Here is a 21,414-nt window from a genome sequence, read left to right as displayed (position 1 = left end):
AACTGAAGCTGTTAAGAAAATTGTCGAAAGTTTTAAAAGGTGATCGCACTCATTGAAACAATAAAAATGTTCAATAAACATGTGACAGGAAACACGTACTTTCTGAGATATGAACACTTGTTCACACGAGAGGTTGAAAGACGCTTGGTTGCGGATGTGAGCAGAGTGGTTGCGTTGACGCTAGGTCAACAGGTTCAACAGAGTGTTTCGATGTCTTTCTGTATCACAGTACTCTAGATACGTATTATTTTGATCATTACGTGGTCTGCAGTCAGTTGTGTGGCTAGAGCTATGCTGCGTTGTAGTTTCCGTAGTGTGGCTGTGTGTTACTGTATGAAAAATTAAGACTTATAACGACAACGCATTCACAGTCACAAAAAAATACGGATTAGAATTTTGAAGCCGTTCAGCACGCTCCAAAAGTGTATTGCTACTCCAGAACAAGGTAGTTACAGTTACAAATTAAGCAGTAAAGTGGAACACTGTGGACTTATCTCTAGTTAGCTACGAGAATGTCATGTTTTCAACTGTCTTAATTACGTAATTGTGTGAGGCATGAAATCGACGTTTACAACTCAAGTAAAAAGGAAACTATTGACGTTTTGAATTATCTGCTAAATAAGTGATTCTGGGTAACAACACTGAAAATGTTGGATGGATTATCTACAGGCAACTGGAAATCCACTGACACTAAAACTACCAGCTATTTATTCAGTTACTGAACATTTTGACACTAATGTCATGGAGAGGATATGTGGCAATGCTAAAGCATATTGATGACCTAAATAATGCTGTTACATTACCACTAATGTATCGTTAATTTTAATATCTACTACTTTAAAATAAAAGAAACACTGAATTCCTTATATTTTAGTTATTACGTTATGTAACAATCTTACATGTTTTATTAATATACTGACGGAAAAAATCACAACACGAAGAAAGAGTTGTGTGACAAAACGAAAGTTGGTTGGCGTGTTTCTACATCTGAAATATGATGTCTACTCAAATTTTGCACCTGTTGAAAAAGAGTGGCGCTAGCCTGGCCACAATGAGGATGCAAATCTGGTTTGCTTTAAATACACGCAGTAACGGTCGTGAGCGTTAGGTACCTTTGAGATTGGACGTGGTGAGTTGATGCTAGTCCAGAACGCCTTTAAGGCGACAAAGACGTCATTATCAACAGCTCACTGACTTTGAACGAGGTCGTGTATTTAGGCTATGAAAAAACTGGAAGTTTCTTCTGGGGCATTGCAGAATGAATTGGCAGAAAAGTAACCACTGTACAAGATTGCTCCCAGCGCTGGTCACGAGAATGTACAGTGGCAAGAAGATTGAGCTCCGGACGGTCACGTGACGCTACCGAGAGGGAAGACTGTTGTGTTCGTCTCATGGCTCTGGCGAATCGTACTGCACCTGCAGCAGTAATTTGAACGTCAGCTGTCACCACAACGACACAACGAACTGTTACAAATCGTTACTTCAAGGACGTCTCGGAGTCAGACGCCTGTAGCGTGCATTCCGCCGCCCCCCCCCCCCCCCCCTCTCCGCAATCACCGATATTTGCGACTTTGGTAGATGTCTGTTGTGTTTTCGGATGAAAGCTTCTTCTACCTCGGTGCCACTGATGGCTGTGTGTTGGTTAGAAGGAGGCCAGATGGGGGCCTGCAACCAACCTGTCTGCGAGCTAGACACTGGACCTACACCTGAAGTTATGGTCTGACTTGCAATGTCGCATGACAGCAGGAGCACTCTCATGGTTATCCCTTTCACCCTGGCTGCAAATCTGTACGTTAGTCTGGTGATTCCACCTGTTGTGCTGCCATTCATGGACAGTATTCCACAGGAAGTTTTCCAACAGGATAACGCTCGCCCACATACCGCTGTTGTAACCCAACATGCTCTAGAGAGTGTTGAATTTTGCCTTGGCCTGCTCGATCACCAGATCTGTCTCCAATAAAGCACATATGAAAGATCATCGGATGACAATTCCAGAGTCATCCAGAAATAGCATTAACCGTCTCTGTACTGGCCGACCAGGTGCAACAGGCATGGAATTCCATCCCACATGGTGAGGTCCTGTAGAAAGTGTCATCACTTCTGTTTCTATGCTGTTCCTTTTTGGAACACAACCTACGACCACCTTAGAGACAGAAGTGATGACACTTTTTGCAGGACCTGACCATCATTTTGCAGGACAATGCTCTAGCACGTAAACTGCAAGATGTTACTGATTTGTTTGACTAACGGGTCTGCTAAGTGCTATACCACCTACTGCACTCCACTGGCTTAAGCCCTCGTAAGTTCAACTCGATTTTTAAACTGAAGGAAACACTTCACGGCACTCGCTTCAGAACTGTTAAAAATTCGTAGGGCAATAGACCGCGCCGCTCAAACTGTCAACGCAACTGGCACTGCTAAGAGTATCCTACGACTTCCACATCGCTGGCAACGGGTTATACACAATGCTGGTGACTACTTTGAAGGTTAGTAAAACTTCGAAACACATATCTATTTTGTACGAGCTGTAAATAAATAGTTGCCACTATTAAAGTTCCAACCCTCGTATTACTTGTTTCCAACCCTAGCCATACGAGGGTACGTCTAGCATTGTCGAACATGATCGTTTTGGTGGTCCAGAAGCTGCGGTGTGAGGAGGCATTACGTTTGATGGGCGTACTGACCTCCAAATCTTTGAGACGGTACCGTCAACGGTCAGCGATATTGTGACACTATACTACTTCCCCGTGTGCGTCTTTTTAGGGGTGCATTCGGTCTTGACTTAAATTTTATAGCTGACAATGCGCGAACGCATGGAATTGCGCAGGTGGAGGAGCTGTTGGAACGAGAGGATATTCGGCGAATGAGTGGCCTGCCCGTTCTCTCGACTGAAATCCCGTCGAGCACGTGCGGGGTGCGTTGGAGAGACGTATTTGTAGCAAGTCCACACGTACCAAAGACTATCCTACAGTTGTCAACCGCACTGGTGGAGAGTAGAACGTCCTACCACAAGAACTCCTTACCAACCTCGTGGCCAATATGGAAGCACGTTGCAGCGCTTGCATTGCTGGCCGTGGCGCGATCACATACCACGTTAAGAATCACGTTACGAATTTTTTTAATTTCCAGGGAACCATCACGAATGATGGTGACTTCAGTGTACTTATTGTCTTAGGATAAAAGAGTCTTTTGTCTTCGTCTCATTGCGTATTTCTTTCATTTACCTTCTATACTGTACTATAATATAGCTGTTATTTCTATGTATGGTACACGTTTCATAGAGTTGTGTTACTTGGCAGCGACACATCATGTGGAAGTTACTTTCGTCCTTAAGTTTTACACACCAATACTCCACAAACCACTTTACAGTACGAAGAAAAGAGAGCTTCTGGTAGCAATATAGTTTTCCCGATTTCCTTTACATTCACGAATGAACAACGACAGTAGATAATCTTCTGTATGAGGTCTATAATTTCTCTGATTTTCTTGTCGTCGTCATTTCGGGATACGTGTGTGGGGGGAAGTATACGTTTCCTGACTCTTCTTGGAAGGTAACGTATTGGGATATTTCCGTAATAAACCCCTCCGTGAAGCACAAATCCTCTTGTAACGTCTTGTTGTTCATCTCCGTGACGCTTTCGCGTTCACTAAATCGTATCTTATTACGGCAAGCTTTTCTTCATTCCAGATCATATTCTGCTTTGAAACTTCCGCCTGAATACAATGTTTTGACTTATCTAAACACCTAAGACCTGAGCTTAGATTTTATGAATGTGAAGTTTATATTTGTGGTCAATACGTTATTATGGAACAAAAGATGAATAAAATACTAAATTTTAAAAAATTGAACTGATTCGCCAGAGTATTAGAGCAGGCAGCGTATATTCTATATCAATGCTAAAATATATTTTTATCCTAATAATAAAATGTTTTCAGGGATTGCTTTGATGAAATACATGTATAAATATATTTATGTAAGTACAAACAGTGGTATTACTATATGTGAAAATACAACCAGTAAATTTTCAAATATTATGCACTTGCAGAAAACTGTTCCTTTTTCCAGTTAGACGGAGATACATGTTAGATTTAGAGCACTGCACAAATACGAAATCCCTACATTCCCGCAAACTATAAATCTGAAACGATTTTTCTAGGTATTATTCGTCATCTTAGATACACGTACACTATGGAACCTCTTTGCTGTTTATGATGGTACAGCCTTTGGTGTTCTGGAGCGCTTCCTCATTTAACAGAATCATCTCTGTCATCACATTCCTCTTTTTCTTCTTTTTCTTATTCTTCTTGCCTTCTCTATTCTGAATGTGAAAGAATAGGCCATTACCGAATGAGACCCAGTGCCATACTGAAAAAAATAGGTCGCCGTGTTGTTGTCATGAAATGAGCAATCAATTATCTGATATTGTAGGGTATATTAACATATTATGGCAGATTCTAAACATATTAGAGGACAAATTCGCTAAAAACGGACAGAAATTACCTTTATACACTACTGGCCATTAAAATTGCTACACCAAGAAGAAATGCGGATGATAAACGGGTATTCATTGGACAAAAAATGGCTCTGAGCACTATGGGACTCAACTGCTGTGGTCATAAGTCCCCCAGAACTTAGAACTACTTAAACCTAACTAACCTAAGGACAGCACACACATCCATGCCCGAGGCAGGATTCGAACCTGCGACCGTAGCGGTCGTGCGGTTCCAGACTGTAGCGCCTTTAACCGCTCGGCCACTCTGGCCGGCTATTCATTGGACAAATATATTATACTAAAACTGACATGTGATTACATTTTCACACAATTTGAGTGCATAAATCCTGAGAAATCAATACCCAGAACAACCACCTCTGGCCGTAATAACGGCCTTGATACGCCTGGGCATTGCGTCAAACAGAGCTTGGATGGCGTGTTCAGGTACAGCTGCCCATGCAGCTTCAACACGATACCACAGCTCAACAAGAATAGTGACTGGCGTATTGTGACGAGCCAGTTGCTCGTCCATCATTGACCAAACGTTTTCAGTTAGTGAGAGATCTGGAGAATGTGCTGGCCAGGGCAGCAGTCGAACATTTTCTGTATCCAGAAAGGCCCGTACCGGACCTGAAACACGCTGTCGTGCATTATCCTGCTGAAACGTAGGGTTTCCAGGGATCGAATGAAGGGTAGAACCACGGGTCGTAACACATCTGAAATATCACGTCCACTGTTCAAAGTGCCGTCAATGAGAACAAGAGGTGACCAAGACGTGTAACAAATGGTACCCCATACCATCACGCCGGGTGATACGCCAATATGGCGATGACGAATACACGCTTCCAACGTGCGTTCACCGCGATGTCGCCAAACACGGATGCGACCATCATGATGCTGTAAAAAGAACCTGGATTCATCCGAAAAAAATGACGTTTTCCATCCGTGCACCCAGGTTCGTCGTTGAGTACACCATCGCAGGCGCTCCTGTCTGTGATGCAGCGTCAAGGGTAACCGCAGCCACGCTCTCCGAGCTGATAGTCCATACTGCTGCAAAAGTCGTCGAAATGTACGTGCAGATGGTTGTTGTCTTGCAAACGTCCCCATCTGTTTACTCAGGGATCGAGACGTGGCTGCACGATCCGTTACAGCCGTGCAGATAAGATGCCTGTCATCTCGACTGCTAGAAATACGAGGCCGTTGGGATCCTGCACGGCGTTCCGTATTACTCTCCTGAACCCACCGATTCCATATTCTGCTAACAGTCATTGGATCTCGACCAACGCGAGCAGCAATGTCGCGATACGATAAACCGCAATGCGATAGGCTACAATCCGACCTTTCTCAAAGTCGGAAACGTGATGGTACGCATTTCTCCTCCTTACACGAGGCATCACATAACGTTTCACCAAGCAACGTCGGTCAACTGCTGTTCGTGTATGAGAAATCGGTTGGAAACTTTCCTCATGTCAGCACGTTGCAGATGTCGCCACCGGCGCCAACCTTGTGTGAATGCTCTGAAAAGCTCAACATTTGGATATGACAGCATCTTCTTCCTGTCGGTTAAATTTAGCGTGTGTAGCACGTCATCTTCGTGGTGTAGCAATTTTAATGCCCAGTAGTGTACCTCGAAGCCATGCTGACGCTGCGAAAAACAATTTGCTTAAAGTATATTCTGAAACCTACTGGGAGCTTGCAGAATCAAAATTCCAGAATTCCAGTGATGCTCAGAAGGTGTACGCTACAATCATGCGTAGCATGTTTAGTTAATTCCACTAGCTAGAAAAATGTAAAAGTTGGGAGTAATATATCCGCTACATGAGGAATGTGGAGGCTAACAGAATGTGTTAAACATAGATGCCTTCTCTAAACCATGGACCTTGCCGTTGATGGGGTGGTTTGTGTGCCTCAGCGATACAGATAGCCGTACCGCAGGTGCAACCAAAACGGAGGGGCATCTGTTGAGGGGCCACACAAACGTGTGGTTCCTGAAGAGGGTAAGCAGCCTTTTCAGGAGTTGCAGGGGCAACAGTCTGGATAATTGACTAATCATTCCTTGAAACGTCAACCAAAACGGCCTTGCTATGCTGGTACTGTGAACGGCTGAAATCGATGGGCAGTACAACTGTAATTTTTCCCGAGGGCATGAAGCTCTACTATATGGTTAAATGATGATGACATCCTCTTGGCTAAGATATTCCGGAGGTAAAACAGTCCCCCGTTCGGATCTCCGTGCGAGAACTACGCAGGAGGACGTCGTTATCAGGAGAAACAAAACTGGTGTTCTAAGGATCGGAGCGTGGAATGTCAGAATCTTTAATCGGGCAGGGAGGCTAGACAACTTAAAAAGGGAAATGGATAGGTTGAAGTGGGCAAGTGGGCAAATGGCAAGTTGAAGTGGGCATTAGTGAAGTTCGGTGGCAGGAGGAACAGGACTTCTAGTCAAGTGAATATACGGTTACAAATAGAAAATGAAATAGGAGTAATGCAAGAGTAGATTTAATAATGAAGAGACACGAAGCCCACACCCACCATAGCAGTACACATCTATATGCCAACTAACTCCGCAGATGAGGAGGAGATTCAGCAAATGTATGATTAGATAAAGGAAATTATTCAGATAGTTAAGGGAGACGAAAATTTAATAGTCATTGGGGACTGGAATTCGATATTAGGAAAAGGAAGAGAAGGAAAAGTAACAGGTGAGTATGGACTGGGGGAAAGGAAAGAAAGAGGAAGCCGTCTGGTAGAATTTTGCATAGAACATAATTTAATCATAGCTAATACTTGGTTCAAGAACCGTGAAAAAAGGTTGTACACGTGGAAGAGACCTGAAGGCACCGGAAGGTTACAGATTGGTTATATAACGGTGGGGGCCAGAGATTTCGGGGAGAGGTTTTAAACTGTAAGAAATTTCCAGGGGCAGATGTGAACTCAGACCAAAATTTATTGGTTCTGAACTGTAGCTTAAAACTGAAGAAACCGCAAAAAGGCGGGAATTTAAGGAGATGTGACCTGGATAAACTAAAACAACCAGAGGTTGTAGAGAGTTTCAGAGGGAGCATTGGGGAACGATTGACAAGAACGGGGGAAAGGAATACAGTAGAAGAAAAATGGGTAGCTTTGAGAGATGAAATAGTGAAGGCAGCAGAGAACCAAGTAGGCAAAACGAAAAGGGCTGGTAGAAATCCTTGGGTAACGCAAGAGATACTGAATTTAATCGATGAAAGGAGAAAATATAAAAATGCAGTAAATGGGGCAGGCGAAAGGGAATACAAAGGTCTAAAAAATGAGATCGACAGGAAGTGCAAACTGGCTAAACAGGAATGGCTAGAGCACAAATGTAAGGATGTAGACTAGTGGTAAGGTGTCCGCCCCCGGTAGCTGAGTGGTCAGCGTAATAGAGATGGGGCCCCTCCACGCCCGCACCAACGTGGTGACCAAACCAAAAGTTCTACTGTCACCTCCGTAAACATGTTAGTTATCTAGTGGGTGGATCACAGGATGCTGGGCTGTGATGTTGTCCGTGCGTCTGGGTAAGGCTACGCATTAACACGGTCCATCAGGTGATAGATAGTGGACGAAACGCGAGTGAGGGTAGCGATTTGAAGAGCAGAGGGAAAAAAGTGCCATGGCTCGTGCCGTGGGAAAAAAACCTCTGCGACAGTGGGATGGGTAGTAAGAGCAGTAGTGGCTTACTAGCTGCGATAGTTCATGCAAGGTTGGATTTGTTAGTATAGGTATCATGCATCATTACCGTGACAGGCGATGGCGATGTGTCCCAGTTGCTGCGGCTGCTACTTTCCTGGAACAATCAATATCGTTATACAGTAGTGGGAGATCGGCCATAGATCATCTCACTGTGTGGGGGATGTGTGGAGCTTGTTTGCATGCAGTGTACGGTACGGCTTCCCTGTATGGTCCCAGTTATTCGGCAGTGTATTTCAGCTGGATATCCAGTAAATGCGTCTGATTAACAGGGGCTCGCCTGTGCCGTTATGTTTGCGTAAGCTTGGCCATAGATGTTATGTCCTTGCAAGTATGTCTTTTGGTCTTTTATGTTTCCATCTATGGTTGTGGTCGTAGTTCCCCAGATTCAGAATAAACGGGTTCTGCGAATGTCTGGAGTTTCTGTATAGTCTTGTGGTGAGTTTGTGGATTACCTCCGTGAGAGTCTCAAGTCGGTATTCCCGGTGAAGGTCCGCGATGCGTGTGTATCGTGGAGCATTGCTTATGATTTTGAGTACCTTGTTTTGTATGAGCTGCAGACGGCGCAGGCGTGTAGGCGCAGCGTATCCCCAGACGGGAGCTGCGTACGTCATCAGGGGTCCGATAAGTGTCATGTACATGGACCTCGACACCCTTCTGTTCAGTGTGCTACGCTTGTTGAGCATAGGCTAGAGCTGTTTGAGCCTCGCGCTAGCTCGGTTGGTCATGTGTTGTATGTGGTCCCCCCAGAGTAATTTCCGGTCCAGCCAGACACCGAGGTATTTGACTTTCTCGCGGAAACGTATTGGACGTGCATGTAGAGTTAACTTGGTCTGCAGTAGCGGTGTTTGCGCAGTTGCTTCGGTCTTCTCGTGAACAGAACGGCTTCGCACTTGTCGACGTTTACTCTAACACGCCATTTCTCCAACCAAGGCTCGGCCACTCTGAGTGCAGTCTGTAGGCGTGACGTAATGTTTGATGGTTTCCAATCTTGCGCAAGGATGGCTGTGTCATCCGCGTAGATTGCCATCATTGTGTTGTGTGTGGTTGGGAGATCGTTTATGTAGAGGTTAAACAGTAGGGGCCCTAGGATGCTTCCCTGGGGTACTCCCGCGTGTATACCGTGTCGTGTTGACTGTTTTCCCTGCACGTCAGTGTTGAAATTCCTGTCTGTGAGGTATGAGTGTATTAGACGCAGCAGCCCGTCGGGGAATCCCGCGTCGCTGAGTTTGCGGATGAGGCCGTTGCGCCATAGACGGTCGAAAGCCTTTTCGATGCCCAGGAACACTGCCCCTGTAGCTTTGTTTATGTTGAAGCCATGTGTTATGTGTTCAACGACCCGTAGGAGTTGTTGTGTTGTGGAGTGGTGATTTCTGAAGCCGAATTGCTCCGGTCTCAGTATGTCATTTGTTATGCAGTGCCTAGTGATGCGTTTGAGAATCATCTTCTCAACAATCTTACTGAGCGAGCTCAGAAGGCTGATGGGTCGGTAATTTTGTGGGAGGCTGTGGTCTTTCCCCGGCTTCCTGAACATCAGGACCTTGGCCGTCTTCCAAAAGGCGGGGAAGTGTTGGTGTTTTAGTATGGCATTCGTTATGTGTGTTAGGTACTCAGTTGCTTTATCCGTGAACTCCTGGAGGACACGGTTTTGAATGCCATCATGACCAGGGGCTTTCCTAGCAGCGGAATGCATTATGGCCCAGGAGACTTCGGCTGTGCTAGCATGTCGAATGTCGTCGCGCGATGGTTGGGCTAGAATGCGTGTAACCTCTTGGTCAGTAGCAAGTGTGAACGCTGGATCTGATGGTACCAGGTTCGGTGTGAATGACGCTGCGAGTGTTCGGGCCATTAGTTCTGCTTTCTCTTCCGCTGAGTATGCAGGTCCGTCGGGCCCTTGAAGTGTTGGCGTGTATATTTTCTCCCTGGTGAAGTGTCGGGCTAGTTGCCACACGCCAGGTCGTGTGGTGTCCAGCCCTTCGAGTTTGTGGTTCCACTGTTGTGTTCTGTGTGTTTGTATTTTATCGTGTATGATGCCCTGTAGTCTGTTAATGTGCCGTTTGAAGTACGGACGCCTGGTGCGCTGCCATTGTCTCCTGAGGCGATTCCTCATCGAGATTAGGTCCAGGATTTCCTGGGGCAGGGCCGCACTGCGTTGTTGTGAGGTGCGATCAGGTATGGTGCCTGCCATTGCGTCCTGGACGGCGTTAGTGAGGGTTTCTACTGCCTCGTCAATTTGTGCTGTTTCATTAATTTCGTGTATAGGAGGGATGTGGCTATCGAGCGTTTGTTTGAACCTTGTCCAATCCGCACGCCCGTAGTCCAACATCTTACGATGTTCCATGTGCTGCAGTGTTTCCTCAATGTATAGTATTACAGGTTGGTGGTTGGAGGGCAGATCGTTTTCAACGGAAACGTTGAGTGTCGATGTAATGCCCTTGATGAGGGCCATGTCTATCACGTCTGGCCTGTGTCCCCTCTGATAGGGAATGTGCGTCGGTTCAGTCGGCGCTAGTATGATGTAGTTTCTGCCAAGTGAATGTTCGTACAGTTTTTTGCCGTTGGGATTTCGTATGCGTGAATTCCATTCTGGGTGTTTTGCGTTCAGATCTCCAGCGACTATTACTCGCGGTGAAATGTTGAGTAGTGTGCTGATATCGCGTGTTGAAATGCCTACAGGGCTGTTGTATACGTGACAGACTGTCAATCCAAAGGGCCCGGGTTCGATTCCCGGCTGGGTCGGAGATTTTCTCCGGTCAGGGACTGGGTGTTGTGTTGTCCTAATTATCATCATTTCATCCCCATCTACGCGCAGGTCGCCGAAGTGGCGTCAAATCGAAAGACCTGCACCAGGCGAACGGTCTACCCGGCGGGAGGCCCTAGCCACACGACATTTCATTTCAGTGGTAAGGTAGATGCTTCATACAGGAAAGTTAAAGAGACCTTTGGAGAAAAGAGAACCACCTGTATGAATATCAAGAGCTCAGATGGTAAACCAGTCGTAAGCAAAGAAGGGAAAGCAGAAAGGTGGAGGCAGTATATAGAGGGTCTACACAAGGTTCAAATGGCTCTGAGCACTATGAGACTTAACATCTGAGGTCATCAGTCCCCTAGAACTTAGAACTACTTAAACCTAACTAACCAAAGGACATCACACACATCCATGCCCGAGGCAGAATTTGAACCTGCGACCGTAGCGGTCACGCGGTTCCAGACTGAAGCGCCTAGAACCGCTCGGCCACTTCGTCCGGCGCTTCGGAGTCGACGGTCTATACGAGGCTCACATGCGGTTCCTCTTCGCCGAAATGTCTTGACACAAACTCGTCTAGGGGTTGAACCGCACGTGTCGCATTACACGTTCTAAATTAGACGCTTGTGACCCTTTGGTTAAATTGTCTGGCTGATGGCAGGTTCGCGACATTGTATGAAACATGCAATTTCCATATAGCATATAACAACGGTAATAACACTATCTGGAGCTAAATTAATGACCCATAAATGATTTAGGCCACACAGTTGCGGTATGGTTAGAATAATGTTTATTCAGAAAGCAAACTAATAGCGAAAGTGGCTGTATTTAGAATTACTATTACACTCGAATGCATATCCATTTGACACAGTTCGATCATTCGCAATCTCATCGCGAATTACACCGCTCAGAGACTAAGTCTCGCGATACCGCACAACGCGAAATTTTCTAAGTCGTTTCACTTCCTAGCTACGTAAATACTGACCGGCCGCTTTCTCGTCTCCGCCAGCACTGTTCCCTTTGGTGCCCGGCCCAGAACTGTCGCTCTGCCCGTCTCCGGCCGCGTTCCTCGCGTGCCGAACATGGTCGCTCAACTGAGTAGGGCAGTTCTCTCTCCTGGAGCCGTCCATCTGACTGGCTACAGGTTATTCTACATTATTTTACATTTTAATATATTTAAATAATTATCGCTTGACCACTTTCACATTCTAAATGAAGTAACAATAATATCCATTACATAATAAACGTTAAATGCTTTTACATAAAACCAATACAATTTCCTTCTTAGCTTTGAATGCCAAGGCCAGTAGCCTTACACCAATGTGCTTTCTGATAAATAAATAAAGAACAAAAGTAACTCTTATGCACTAAACTTTACAACAAATATTCTATTACGTAATAATTCAATAAGGTGTCATGCTGTCATGGTTCTATGTGTTTTGTGTGGAGGTAATGATGATCTGATGCTTAACTGAAAATACTGATAATTTAAATTTACTATGTATTTTAAACAAGTCAAGTTACAAAGTTGATATTTACAACATTTGTCATTTTAATCATGCGCTTCTATATGAAATGTCGATCGTTAAGATCGACCAAAGTGTTCAGATTTTAGCAGTCAGGTCTAAGTTACAAAACTTGTTAATTTCAGTTTAACAGTAAATCCTAAACTATTATAGATATGATAGAGAATGCTTTTGACAATGTTGACTGGAATATTCTCTTTCAAATTCTAATGGTGGCAGGGGTAAAATACAGGGAGAAAAAGGCTATTTACAATTTATACAAAAACCAGCTGGCAGTTATAAGAATCGAGGGGGACAAAAAGGAAGCAGTGGTTGAGAAGAGAGTGAGGCAGGTTTGTAGCCTATCCCCGATATTATTCACTCTGTATATTGAGCAAGCAGAAAACAAAAGAAAAATTTGGAGTGGGAATTAAAGCCCAGAGAGAAGAAATAAAAACCTTGAGGTTTGCCGATGACATTGTAATTCTATCAGAGACAGCAAAAGCATTGGAAGAGCAGTTGAACGGACTGAACAGTGTCTTGAAAGGAGGATATCAGATGTACATGAACAATAACAAAACGAGAATGTAGTCGAATTAAATGAGGTGATAGAGGGAATCGGATTAGTAAAGCAGACATTTTAAGTATTAGATGAGTTTTGTTATTTCGGAAGCAAAATAACTAATGATGGTCAAAGTAGAGAGGAAACAAAATGTAGACTGGCAATGCCAAGAAAAACGTTTTTGAAGAAGAGAAATTTCTTAACATCGAGTATAGATTTAGGGGTCAGGAAGAATTCTGAAAGTACTTGTATGGAGTGTATGGAAGTGAAACATGGACGATAAACAGTTTAGACAAGAAGAGAATAGAAGATTTTGGGATGTGGTGCTACAGAAGAATGCTGAAGATTAGGTGGGTAGATCACATAACTAATGAGGAGGGAGTGAATAGAACTGGGGAGAAGAGAAATTTGTGGCCCAACCCGACTAGAAGAAGTGATTGGTTGGTAGGAGACATTCTGAGGCATCAAGGGATCACCAATTTAGTTCTGGAGGAAAGCGGGGAGGGGGGGGGGGGGGTAAAAATCGTAGAGGGAGACCAAGAGATGAATAAAGTAAGCAGATTGAGAAGGATGTAGTTTGCAGTAGGTACTCGGAGATGAAGAGGCTTGCACAGGGTAGACTAGCATGGAGAGGTGCATCAAACCAGTCTTTGGACTTAAGACCACGACAACAACAAACATAGATGTGAGGAAAGAATTTCTAGTCCCGTCTCTTAACACTAGAGTTTCGTGGAAAAAACGAAAGAAGAAAGATAAGGGTATAATGTCCCGTCCATGAAAAGGACATTAGAGACGGAACGTGAGCTCGGATTGAAGGAGTTTAGGGAAAGAAGCCTGCCATGGGCTTTAAAAGGAACCATCCCGGATTTGCCGCCAGCGACTTAAGAAAATCTCGGGAAACATAAACCTAGATGGCCGTTGTGGATTTGAACCGTAGTTCTCCCGTATATGAGTTCAATGTATTAAAAACTGTGTCATCCTTCTCGGAGAATTTAGAGAGTGGTAATCTGATTATGGTTCGAAGATGGTTAGATAAATGAATCATTTAATAACTTACAGAGGAGAGATGTATTTGTAAAATACTGAAGACGATACACTCTAAATGTGTAATCCATGTGTGTTATATCAACACCGAAGAGGGGGAGGGAGAGAGAGAGAGAGAGAGAGAGAGAGAGAGGGAGAGGGAGAGGGAGAGAGAGTGCGTGTACGCGCGCGCGCGTTTATGTGAATCTGTTATGTGTAACTGATTCCTGTCGTGTACTTGTTATTAACAAAGAGGTTGTTGCCAAGAAAAGCAAAAGAAGTGGCGCTGTCTACTCGTGGTAGCATGGCAGTCGGAAGTTTCAATGTACTGTTATCACGGGTTTTGTACGACAGAGAAGCATTTCTCCGTATGGCCCTTTACTTGCACAAAGGAAAAAGAAAACAGTGTTTTCCCTTACGGGCTGCGTGTTACAGTGTCGTCCGCGACGCTTGGCTCCCGTCACGAATAGTAGGTGTTGATGCGAACTTTTGTAGTTTCTCTGATGCTACAAGTGAGGCTGCCATAGAATTCCAGCCATAACGACTCGAGTTCACGCACTACTTCTTGCTTCGTATAGCAGTGCAATGTAATAACGCAGGGGACGCGCCAGGGGTCCACAACACACGTCTCACAAGAGCTTTGCTGTCCCACGCAATTTATTTTTTTCATTTTTGTCGCTGAATAACACTTTGCCCATTCAGTAAATACCATATGAAGTACAGAAGCAAGAAGGAAATAAAATGTTTTATGTGTCCACCGCAAAGGAACATACGAAATTTAAGTAGTTTCATATGATTTAACAACCTGCCTTCATGTAGGGGTGATGAAATATTACATATTGTTGGAACACATATCTCTGACGTGTGGAGCAATTTATTGTGATGATTCTGTTTGTAACAAATGTTGAATAAATTTCGTAAGTAACGTATTTAAGAAATTTTGCTAGTTAGACTGTATGGAGTAAAATATTTTATCTAGATAGGCCACAAGGTTAAGAGAACCTCTCTAACGTGTAAATGGTAGTGACTACGTAACGTGGAGTACAAAGAAGATAGAAAGCACAGAAAATACATTAACGTCATGCAGTCAGCTCTACGTGCACAGAGCGCCGAATAATGTCGGTTTAAGCTACTTTGGCAATGAGATGATTCTAATAGCCTGGTGAGTGAGAACAAGAGTCACAGAAATGGCAGAACTTGTCATTTTATCATTAGCAGCCGTCATTAATGTATGCTGACCATGATCAAATGATGATGAACCCAGTAGCAGACGAAATTATGTTCGACATGAGTGACTCACCCAATAACAAGATATCAAACGTTGTAAAGTTCAATATGTGACACTATAATGCTGACAGTTTACATTAATATTCAGGAAGTCAAAATGTTTCGGAGCATAATGAGAGAGGACGATTCACTCTCTCCCTATTCTCCATATTCAATGATACAATTTTATGTTGATTCTTCACGCAAGACATCATGACTGTGATACGCCAGGGAGCTGTCACCATGAGCAGGCACTGATGGAAGCATGTACATTGTTAATGCATGCGGGGTCTTTATGGTAGCTCTCTTTCGAATATTATTTTTCTGGAGTTGAGAAAAAGCAGGCAGTTTGGTGATTCGACACTAAATCTTGCAGTGGACGTTTGGGGCTTGAAAGCCCCATGCAGCTATTAGGGAAAGGAACATCTCAAAGCACTTACTGGGGACAGAACGCTGGGCCCAAGAATTTCTCCCGCAGTGTGCAGACAATGCATATGGTCGATGAGGCGGAACAACAGCCTACCTGGACCTATCTCTTGCCGCAGCTGAGGCAGGAGGCACGAGAGAAATCTAGGTCACCTAGTCAAAACGTTACGACAGAGTCATAAAAGCCCTTTGTGAACAGGGATCATGGCCATAAAAATTCGTGAGATTCCATGTTCACCATGGACAGGACGCTATCGAGGGAGTCGACAGGTAGTGTTGTACCTCGGCCTGCTGAGTTTTTTGTGAAGCCTCAGGCCTTCAAAACAATCTTAGAAGGAGCATATTATGTAACATTATGGTGGCTCTAAAATTATCTACGTTGGGATACAAAAGCACTTCTTTTGGTTTAGCCAGGCCCCTGGTCACACACACGGTAACGTTCAGACTGGCCAGATAATGATCTCCATGATAAATGTGTTGTTCACTTTTGAGCTTTGTGGAAACTCAAAACAACACGCTGCCTAAAGTGGCCATAGGAAAAAGAAAACATGTCAGGAATACAATATCTCCTCCTCCCTGTGTGGGAATTTGCGAGCAGGGATTGACTTCTTCTTCTGAAAAAGGAAGAATATTATTAAGTTTGATCAGGATTGGCTAATGAGTAGAGCAGACGAGTCAAAGGGGAGATATGAGGCTCGTGGAGTTTTGTGATTGGCACAAAACGCTTCTGGGAGTGGTTAGGGGAGTGCTTTTACAGAGTTTACTGAGGTATGATGGAAAGTGAGGAGTGCAGGTACTGGGTCTTCCCCATCAGACTCCTGTCTGGAGTGGGTCCTCTGACTCAGACTCGAGTCTGGAGAGGATACTGGTCTTGACTCCTGTTATGAATGGGGTGCACTTTGGACACTTGTCCAAAGCATGACTCTGTTATGAATGGGGTGCACTTTGGACACTTGTCCAAAGCATGACTCCACACTAGCACTGGTCTTGACTGGGGAGCCTGTGGTGAGGACATAGCTGTACTGACAGTTTAGACGTCAGTCATCTTGGACAATTCGCTGTGCCAAGGGCAATCTTATTCGTAACAGGTCTGACACTCTGACGTTTGATCTCCTTGTGCACATTGCCATATAAGTAAGTCAAATTGGTCCATGGAATGAATGGTGAACGGGAGTATCACACACTGGAATCTTCCAAGATTTCAGGGCTCAACTAGAGAGTAATTGTGACTCATCTAACAGATCGCCAGCCGCGACTTTGGATATTTTGTGCCTGTGATAGGAAATTACAGCTTATTAGGGCAAACAAGATCACAATCACGCCACCTATCCTATGCTGCACCCAGTAGTATAACTTCTGCGTAGAATAAATCCATCAAGTTGTATTCAGTGTCAGATAATTTCAGATTGCGTTATCCATATTTTGAGCCAGCTGCAGTGAAGTATGTACCTCGTGGCATCTCGATCGTAGGATTATCTGGAATACTATGTCAGCAAGTTTATGAAGTGACATATGCATGAAGTCAGGCGAATCCTGAAGTGGAGTGTTATTCTTAACGTGATTCTCTTGGAAAACTAAATGTACTTTTCAATGGTATCAGGGATGACACTGACCTTCTTACCCTTCACAAAGAAATCACCCAAGTGATGATCTAGAAAGTGGGCATCACATTTGCCAAAATTGAAAAAAAAGATGGGTATGTGCTGTGGCAGTTGGTACTTCAAGTAGCATGTGTTGTGAGTTGCGCTGCGGAACTTCCCTGTTAGATGACAGTAGTCTCTACGTGGGGTTCCACTTCTCTGTCCAATGGCAGCCCACAAATTTGATACTCCTGGTATCCTTTACAAGCCATAATTCTCCTGCGAGTCAGTCACTGGAACGTTGCTGCGATAAATCCCATCAACTACGACTACACACAAAAGATTTTCGAGCTCACTGAGCAATCATCTAGCGGGATTATCCCTAGCATATAATTCGATTTTTTTGTAACTGGCCTCATATGAGCAAACAACTTGGCATGCTGCTACATACAGTATGTACCATTCTGTGGAGATGGTATGGGAGGCAGTGGGGTCACCTTCATAACACCCCACAGGAGCTAGGACGCACTCGAAATCGGCATAAACGACGAAGGGGCACCACTCCCAGTGATGGGAACTCTTAAACTTAAAGAACTTTTTATCGTGGATAGGAATTTGCACATGTACTGCTTCCTCGCTTGAGCAGTCAATTAAGTGCTTTTCACGATACTTATTCTTGGTAAACGAGGTGAATCACCTACGGAAAAAATACCTTAGACCGTTCTTTATACTAATTTGGGTATATGAACATGTAGTGTTGTGTCTCACTATCTGAAATTAGCAACATGACTGCATGTTTGAGGCACTGACTGGTTAACTCTGAGGAGTCCAGTTACCTTACCATTGACTTCTTTGTTCTGCACAATTTGCTCATGGTCATCATCTTCATCTTCTGTCGTGCTATCGTCAACATTAAGGCTGTATACATGAACTGAATAATCGGGGTTTTACATCTCAAATTTTGGTAGGTCCTGGAGTTTTACAGGGAATGAGATGCCTTGGGAACTGTAATGCTCGCAGACATCAGATGTTTGGTCTGTACTTGGAAGCACTCCATTTGTAGGGTAATTTCTATCGCTAGCCAGAAGCGACTATGCAAAGAAATATGCAGCCCTCTCATCAAGATCCTGGACATTGATGGATGCTTTTCTATCATCAATATCTCGATAGAAGGATGAGACTGGACTCCTTAATAAATAGATCAAAGACATGAATGGACATTTCGTGATGGAATACACAGCTGAGCGCCTTACCGAACCCTTTTTCCTGCAGTTCGAAAAAATGGCTCAGTATAACGCTCTTTGTAAAGGTTTTGACTCACTTTGTGATACCACACTTTTTCTCCCCAAAATATGGATGATCTTCTTCTCCTCACCAGCAGCATCACTGCTGTGTTTTAGAAGGTGCTTTGCACTTAATGGCAGGATACTATGGGTCATTGACATATAAGGGGAGCTCCCTTTCCAGAATTGCTTGACAAGCATTAATATTTCGCTAGCAGGGATGTGGAGTTAACGGATTATCATTTCTATTATTATTCAATAAAGCATCTCTCTCGAAGCTCCGACATTGTTGACGTTATTTCGTTCATCTGAGCTGTATCCCTTAAGGTAGCTGATGACGTCAGTAATTGTAGTCGGTCTATGATTTCATTAGGAGGAGCAAATAGCTTGCAGTAGAAAATATTTGTTTCACATGAAAAGCCAGGCATTAACGCCCCATATCCAGAAATTGTTTTCTGACGTAGCTGAAATGCACTGAAATTATCTTCTGTTTCTTCCTTGTACTACAACATCCTTGGATGTATTTAGGTGCCAGTACTTTTGTGGTCAGTATTCTGATGTACCGTCATATCGGATCTTACATACTTTCGCCGATCACAAATCGTCGCTCCCAAACCAATGAAGCGTTTTTACTGTTACTGTTTTATGTGTCAAGTCAGCTTATGGAGTTCATAGAAAATAGCGTCTTCCACATGCAATGGCAAAAGAAAAACTAAACTTCCTCACGGAGGAATTCATTAAATACGATTTTTACCTCCAATAAGATAGGTGACTGCTGAGAGCGTGTGGTTATATAACATTGCAGTGTTAACAGCAACGATGCATCTGCTGAGCCTCTTGCAAACCAGTTGAAGGCAAAGAAGATGGTTTGGTCATGCTAGCAGAACAGAATCTGTCCTAGCAACCAACTTTTACCTTTACACTGTTACGTTGTGCAACATGTTTACGTTACTAGAATAGTGGGCAACCCTACAAACTAGATTGTCCTCATGCTGGAAGCATGATGTAAATGCATCATGCTTCACATTTAGACTAACGACCAGGACAAGCCTGTAGCTACAGTGGAAGGAATGGTAACCGGCAAGGTCTATGAAATGAGTTTAGATCACCTTGTTCATTCAGGGGAAAATCCATTGCTCCCACCGGGGCATCGTGTCTTTAGAGGTGAAAATGCACCAATTTACACAGTGATTGATGAGCACCGGGATGAAATATTACGTCTTTTCTGGTCTCCACAAGTGCCGGATTGAGTATTATCGAGTGACGGTGGCCTGTACTGCGAGTATACCAGGTAATACATTCTTTGCAATGTATAATATGCTACAGACAACCATTTACAATTTTTATTCCTTTATCTCCAGGAGAATTGAAACTGATTTGGATGCCAAGTGGGGCTCTAAACTGTAGTAAGTGTATGTTCGTATTATTTTGCCCAGCTCTTGTTCGTAGCAAGCGAAAGGAAAGAAACGTGTGTAAGAATGGGGTGACATATTTTCTCCTCTACCGCCAAGGCGGGAATTTTCAAAATTAATTTTCTTTCTAGTTACGTTTGGTTCATTTAATTTAAGGCAGGGAAGCTTAATGAAGTTATGTGAACTAATATGGGTTATAAGAAACATGTTCGTTACAGCAGTTAATGCGATTACTGGCAGTTACTGACAGGATGTACTAGATAATGAAGACCTTTAGAGACCTATCAACCACGATCTTTTTGATTACTTCTAAAACCTTGTTGATCGTTTATAATTATATCTTGAAATGTATTACACACTACGCCGCGCAGAATAATGGTGTAATTAATTACGAAATTACAAATTGAATTTTACTTAATTTTCACGGCGCTGACACGAACCGATTAGTTACGTCGTTTTAAATGCTACTGTAATTATTGTATTAAACTGTTTTTTTCTGGCAGAGGTCTGATCGACCATTTAAGCACACCGGTCCGTTTATCGTTTCCGAGTGCGCCATTTTCATTTTGTCAAATAGTTCAAACAATTCATCTGTAATCAATGTTATTCAGCGTTACACAGAGCACGCTCGGGCATAACGTATGTTCGAAATTCCTAAAAAAAAAAAAAGGAAACAGTTGCACATGAAATTCCATGCTCAAAAGGAAGCAACGACATTTATAAATCATACTTCAAGTAAAACTGGAGTCATCTACATGCAGTGCAGACTACTCATGTTTTAGACTCGGTAACGTGTGTACTTCATTTCGTATTTGTCTGTTCATTTGTCGGATGATCTGAGTTACATTTACTGGAGGCCAGCGGCGTTCTAATCCTTGTGTAGTTATACGCGCTTAGATATGTCGTGGTTTCCCTTCATCGTTCAAAGTGAATGTCAATATGGTTCCTAACGGTAGATTTAATAAATCATCCAAGTTGAATGTGAGATTGTACTCCGCCTCAAGGCGCGACGTACCGCAGTGGTAACACATTGGACGATCATTCGGGACGACCACGGCGCAAATCCCTGTCTGGCTATCCAGACATATACATTGCGTGCTTTAACTAAATCATTTCAGGCAAATGCCGCCATAGTTCGCCTGAAGAAAGCAGGGCCGATTTCCTGCCTTAACCATCCCAGAAAAGAGTTTTTACGTTGTTTGTAATGAAATCATCGTAGACGGCACATTATTCCCTAATCTTCTACGTTTATATCCATATTCTGTAAACCACTGTGAAGCTTATGGAAGAGCAAGTCCACTGTCAGATCAAAAGTATCCGGACACCTATTAGTGGACATTAATATGGGGTGTTTTCCCCCCGTTGTATTAATGAAGGCTTGAACTCCGCTGGGGACATTTTCAGTCAGGC

Source organism: Schistocerca cancellata, chromosome 4, assembly GCF_023864275.1.
Source record: "Schistocerca cancellata isolate TAMUIC-IGC-003103 chromosome 4, iqSchCanc2.1, whole genome shotgun sequence".
Taxonomy (NCBI): Eukaryota; Metazoa; Arthropoda; class Insecta; order Orthoptera; family Acrididae; genus Schistocerca; species Schistocerca cancellata.
This window is presented reverse-complemented; position numbering follows the sequence as displayed.